General features: G+C 36.6%; 2 non-coding genes across 2 annotated transcripts; both read left to right on the top strand.

Annotated features, from left to right (window-relative positions):
- The first annotated feature begins 4,433 nt into the window (after positions 1-4,433).
- LOC119049874 (U1 spliceosomal RNA) lies at positions 4,434-4,594 on the top strand. The gene has a single exon (XR_005082631.2). It is a non-coding gene; the product is annotated as a U1 spliceosomal RNA (small nuclear RNA).
- A 1,182-nt stretch (positions 4,595-5,776) lies between these two features.
- On the top strand, positions 5,777-5,940 carry LOC119049873 (U1 spliceosomal RNA). The gene has a single exon (XR_005082630.2). It is a non-coding gene; the product is annotated as a U1 spliceosomal RNA (small nuclear RNA).
- Positions 5,941-6,575: the final 635 nt, after the last annotated feature.

Raw genomic sequence — 6,575 nt, 5'->3', positions numbered from 1 at the left:
TTCTCAGTTGGTACTGGGACTTCCACCAAGTTGGAGGTGTAGGTGGAAACACTGTGCCTTCTCACACAACCAAGTTTAAAAACAACAAAGCTTTAGCAACAAAAATGCAGCCAAACCACAGAAAATTGAACTATACAAAAGTCTGACAACAACAAACCATTCAGTCAAACTGGTAAGAGGGGCAGAGCCAGCAGCAGAGCAGGGTCGAGCAGGAAAGATCCACCGGACCCACCAGTGTGTGACCCAGGTGCACAGGCTGCCGTGGGTGGATCCCAGGTGTGGAGTAGCAGCCAGCAGACCCACTGAGGGCTGACCGTGGTCACACATTCGCGCACAAATAATTAGAGAAGGAGCGAGCAGTGTGGCAGACCATGAAGGCCCTAGCAGCGGGAAGCAGCAGAGGGAACAACCATTGTCCCTTTCTGACCCCGCCCCCACATACAGTGTCACAACCCAGCGACCTGGGTGGCCCCGCCCTGGTGAACACCTAAGGCTCTGCTCCTCATACGTAACAGGCGTGAACAAAGCAAAACATTATGGCTCAAGAAGAACTCAAAGCCCCAGAGCCCATAACTCTAAGCAACCAAGAAATAGCAAAACTTTCAGATGCACAGTTTAAAACACTGCTGATCAGGATGCTAACAGAATTGGTTGATTTTAGCCACAAATTAGAGGAACATATGAAGGCTAAATTAATTGAAATGAAGGGAAATGCACAGGAAACCAATAGTGATGAAGAGGAAACTGGGACTCAAATCAAGGGAGTGGACCAGAAGGAAGAAAAAAATGACCAAACAGAAAAATATGAAGGAACAAGAACTCAAAAAAATGAAGAGAGGCTAAGGAACCTCCAGGACATCTTTATATATTCCAACATCCGAATTATAGGAGTACCAGAAGGGGAAGAGAAACAGCAAGTGGAAACCTTATTTGAACAAATAATAAAAGAGAACTTCCCCAATCTGGCAAAGGCAATAAACTTCCAGGAAATCCAGGAAGCACAAAGAGTCCCAAAGTTGGACTCAAGAAGAAACACACCAAGGCCTCATCATCATTACATTAGCCAAGATTAAAATGAAGGAGAGAATCCTAGAAGCAGCAAGAGAAAAGGGGACAGTCACCTACAAAGGAGTTCCCATCAGATTGTCAGTGGATTTCTCAAAAGAGAGAAAGTCTGGAAAGAGGTATTCCAAGTCATGAAATCCAAAGACCTACAACCAAGATTGCTCTATCCAGCAAAACTTTCATTTAGAATGGAAGGACGGATAAAGTGCTTCTCAGATAAGATCAAATTCAAGAAGTTCATCATCACTGAGCCCTTATTATATGAAATGTTAAAGGGACTTACCTAAGAAAAAGAAGATAAAAAAGATGAACAGTAGTAAAAGGACAGCAAACTCACAGTTATTAACAACCACACCTAAAACAAAAGCAAACTAAGAGGACAGCTAGATCAAGAGCAGAACCATAGAAAGGAAGATCACATGGAGGATTAGCAACAGGGGAGTGGGAGGAGGGGAAGGGGGAGAGGGTACAGAAAATAAGTAACATAGACAGTAGACAGAACATAGATAGGGGGAGGGCAAGAATAGTAGGGGAAATATAGAATCTAAAGAACTTGAGATAACTGGTCATAAACTAAAGGGGGAATGGTGGGGGAGGGGGTGTGCAGGGTGGAGGGGAATGAAGGGGGGAATAGAACAACTGTAATAGCATAATCAATAAAATATATTTTTAAAAAAGAGTTGATACTGAATTATTGATATTTCAGATCTTGACCTTTTATTCCACTAAGTGTTTAATAAATACTGGATACATTATACAGTATTTTATGTATTGATACTAAATAATATTTCTAATATCTAATGTGGAAGAGACTTTTTTATTGTTTCATAATCTTATATAATTTCTTTTAAATAAAGATTTTTCAAGTTTACTTTTTATTAAGCATCATAATACCAAGTCCAGTTTTGATATAATTATTTAAATTGCAATGTTTTATATGCATTACTTAGAACTTATATGTTTAGTAATACAAAATAGAAGGGTCTGGGAATATGTCCTATACATCCAATTATTCAAACTTTCATTTAAATTTAAATCTTCCAATGAAAGGAATATATAGTTTATATGTAAAGTTTCTATAAATAATAAAATTTAATCTTATCCCTAAATATTTTATATATTTTTTATTTGATAAAGATCTCCCTTACAATAAACTAACAAACAAGATAGCAACAGAAGCATAGATAGATAAATAGACCGACAGCTGCTGGAAAGGAGTGGGGGAGGGGTGTTAACAACAATGTGCAATTGGCTGGGGATGGGGAGGGATGGGCCTAGGTGAGAGAAGGGAAGAGGAGACAATTGGGAACAACTGTAACGGCATAAACAATAATAAAAAAGACACAAAATTATTTTTTAATTGTTGTTAATTACTGGAACGTTGAAATATATTTTATATCTTTGTAATACAACTAGATATTTATTAGTTTATGACTGATTTACATGTATATTCTAAGTATATAATTTTATATATGTATACACACACACTAAAATATACTACTAGCCAATATTTAGTTTTCACTTATTTTTCTTCCATTTTCACTCTCAATAAATCTAAATGCTTTAATAATAATATAGAAGTATTATTCCTGATTTTAAAATCAATCCTTCCTGCCCTGGCTGGTGTAGCTCAGTGGATTGAGCACGGGCCTGCGAACCAGACAATCACGGTTCGATTCCCAGTCAGGGCACATACCGGGGTTGCAGACCAGTTCCCTGCAGGCCACTTCCCAGCAGGGGACACACGAAAGGCAACCATACATTGATGTTTCTCTCCCTCTCTCCTTCCCTTCCCCTCTAAAGATAAATAAATAAAATCTTAAAAAAAAAAGAAAATAGACATGGCCTTTTTAAAAAAAAATAAAATAAAATAAAAAATAAAATCAATCCTTCCTTTTAAGACTCTCAAAGCAGCTATGTTTTTTTTCTTTAAAAATGCACACATGTAAAGTCAGTATACACATGTACATAGAGGTTCTTGTCTAAATGTTGCTATTAGTTGCAATACTATGTTTACTATGTTACTACTATGTTAATAGTATATTAATATTGTGTTAATAATATGTTACTATTTAGCAAAAAAAAGAATGTTTATATTGCAAAATACATCTATTAAGGTTGTGTTTTAAATTTTAGCAATTACTTTTTAGACATCTATTAAATTAATGCAAGTTAATTTTTAAATTTGTGATGTGGTATTATGTTAAAATTTTTTTCTGATATTGATATTTAATCTTGAATTCTAAGAGGGAAAACTCCCAGTTGTGCATGGTGTAGCATTTTCTAAGTGTAGCAGCTGAATTCATTTTGTTGTACTTTATTTAACGATCTATCTCTAAGATTAAGATCTTTACCATTGAATTCTTATCTTACCAGTGAGATAAGTGAGATATTGGTTTTGTCATTAAAAGAAACAAGAAAGTATTGATGTAGTGTGAGAAACTAGACACTTCAAGAAGTTATTGTAAAGGAAGACAGGGGAATATCAAACTCATGTAAAGGAATGGTTCTAAAAGGGAAATATCACACAAAAATTTTTCCTAGAGCAAGTCCAGTGGAAAATAGTCTCATTAAACAGTGTGGGGCAAAAGTAGGTTTTTGGTTATTCATGTGGAAAAAATAATACAACAATTAATAAATAATAACACAAGAATAAACTCTTTTGTGTACTCACAACTATAAGCTACCTTTGCCCCACTCTGTATTTTGTATTAAATTAAATTATAATCAAGGATAAATATAACCATCAGGAATATTTTCAAGTAACTATCTCTATAGTTGCTCTCAATGAACAACAGACAGTGAGCCTTTTAAAGACAAAGTATCATTTCCCTCGTTATTCCTGCAAATAAAAGAAGGCTTCCAGGGGCCTGGGTGAAAAGGGTGAAGGAATTAAGAAGTAAAAAGGGGTAGTTATGTAATAAATACAATTATATAAAGTATATCCTGAGGACATAGTCGATGGCATTTTGGTGATTTTGTATGGTGGCAGGTGGGCACTTGGGAGAACAGAGGGAGCACTTCACAGGGTGTGTGATTATCTGACCACCAAGCAGCACACTGAAACTGGTACAAAATAGTAATGAATGTGAAGCGTAACTGAAAAAAAACAGAATTGCACAATTAAAATCTATATAATTTTATTAACCAATGCCACCCCAAAAAATAATTTAGAAAGTGAGGACAAATGTTAACATGAAAAAAAAAGAGTGCTTTTGGAATCTGGTATTTCATTTCTGATTTTATTTTAATTTTTTCTATGTATGAAATTATTGAAGGAACTTATTCTTTGTATACTAAATTACTTGGTTCTTATTTGCATAAAAATTCAATTATGGATTCCTTCTCTAAATACTTCAAAACAAAGAATACTTACGTGGCTGGAGAAATGTGATCATGAAGGTGGTTTTCCCAGAGCGAGGCTCATCCCTGGCTTTCCGGATGTGCCGACCCCTGCAATTTCTTCAAACGTGGGACATGCTACTGCATAGTTTGTGGTGGTGGAGGACTGCATTCATACTCTTCCCTAGGGGGGAAAAATACCTGCAAAGAAAAATATTCTGGATTGCTGTAAATGTGGGAATCTTGCCTCTGAATTTTAACAAATAAGGTGGTCCTCCTCTTGTCAGTGACTAAAATTATTTAACATTCAAAACAATTTTTAATGCCCAAATCTTCCTTGATTCCACCTGCATCTTTGCAGGAACAGTGTGTTGCCCTGCCCACTTTCGAATGTATCTTTGTTCCTGATGGATATGATGGAATACACAGGTTTAAATGCAGGAGTGGGCGTGAGAGGGTAGGAAGACATAGTTTCCAGTCCTAAATCTGCTACTCACTAGCAGTGCCAGACTGAATGATGTACTGGAGGACTTCATTTTCTCTTTCTCAAAGTGAGAAATTGCCACTTCCTTCTCAGAAGGTTGGTTTGAGTTTTTATGGAAGAATGTGTTGAATCTCAACAAGATTCCTTCGTCTTCATTCTTTTCTAAAACTTTAATGTTTGTATGCATATTTACTATAGAATTCTTCTGTTACAATGCTTCGTCAGTTTACTTGAGGTCCAGGATGATGTTTTAGTCATCTTTGTGTCCCATGTTTGACTCAGTGAGTTTGGGGAGTCAATTACTGTGCTCCAGCTTCTGGGAATCAAAGAGGCCAGACAGTGCTGGCCCAGTTAATTCTTACCTTCCTTTAGGCATTTGCCTGCAGTGCCCCCTGCGGCGCTTGTACCTACCATGTTTGACCCCAAACATCAATACATGAGCACTAGTTCCTAACTAAGTGTTTTTGGTGACGTTGGAAGAAAATTAATTGATGTTGTTGTCTCATTGCAGTGTGGAAAATATATAATGAATTTTTCAATGATTTGATGATATAAAGATTTTATTCCTGTGTGTCTGATATCTATCTAGTGTAAATGTCACTCTGGACTGTGGCTCCCAACACTGCCACTTGGAGAAAGTTCCAGGAGCCTCCATTACTGGCAAATCCATGTGGAACTTCGACACAAAGACAAAAAGTTACAAACCGAGTCACTTCCCCTGAAAAAAATGGGGCAGTCCTGAGATTTTTAAGAAACAATATTTATTTATGTCTTGTTTCCCAAAACTACTTCCAGCCATCTCTCATTTTTCACAGACCAAACAAAATTGCTCTAAGACTTAGAAATCTCTAATAAGAGCCATGCTGGCGCTAGGGATTTCACTGAATACTTACCTAGCAGGAAAGACACCATGATCACAAAGGTGGTGATGCTCTCAGGGTGAGGTTCTTCCATTGCATTCTGATGTTTGACCCAGCAATTGCCCTAATGGTGGGAAACTCCACTGTATAATTTGTGATAGAGCAGCACTGCATTCACACTTTCCCCTAAAAAAAGGAATAATTTTCTTGAGGAAAGTACAGACAAACATTTCTTGAGTTTTATTTCAAAGTTGGGAAGGATTGAAAAGACCAATACGTAAGTTTATATTCATAGCAAATCATTAAGAGAAATCACCTCCGCAGAGCAGTAAATAATCCCTTTTTGTACCAAGATGGTAACTCTGGAGAGGAGAGGGAGGATAAGAAATGACTCAGGTAATACTGATGTTATTTTGATTTGGTACAGCTGTTACTATTATTGTTTATAATGGATAATCAAAGCACAACATTAAAATACATTCATAATTGTACAGAAAATGGAGCCTTTATCCCTGCAATTATCTGCCTGCCTTGGGGTCAATCTGTTGTTATCAGCATCAATTAAACTATTTCCCCGTGTGTTTGTTTGTTTTGTCCATAGGCTGAGGCAACCATACTACATTCAATTCCCATTAATAACAATCCTTCTAAAGGTCCAAAAGATATGTGGTATTTAGGCTACACAAGTCCACTTCAAAAGGGGCCAGAATTTTATCTCAGACATACAAAGTCTTTCACATGTTCCCATTAGTGTTTTTCCATTTTCCTACTTAGCAAAAATGATAGGTATTCATAAGGATTAGCTTACATATTTTTAAAAGGGC

Source organism: Artibeus jamaicensis, unplaced genomic scaffold, assembly GCF_021234435.1.
Source record: "Artibeus jamaicensis isolate MK-2021 breed Jamaican fruit bat unplaced genomic scaffold, CSHL_Jam_final contig_373, whole genome shotgun sequence".
Classification (NCBI taxonomy): Eukaryota; Metazoa; Chordata; class Mammalia; order Chiroptera; family Phyllostomidae; genus Artibeus; species Artibeus jamaicensis.
Note: the sequence above shows the minus strand (reverse complement) of the source record. Positions and strands in the feature narration are given on the sequence as shown.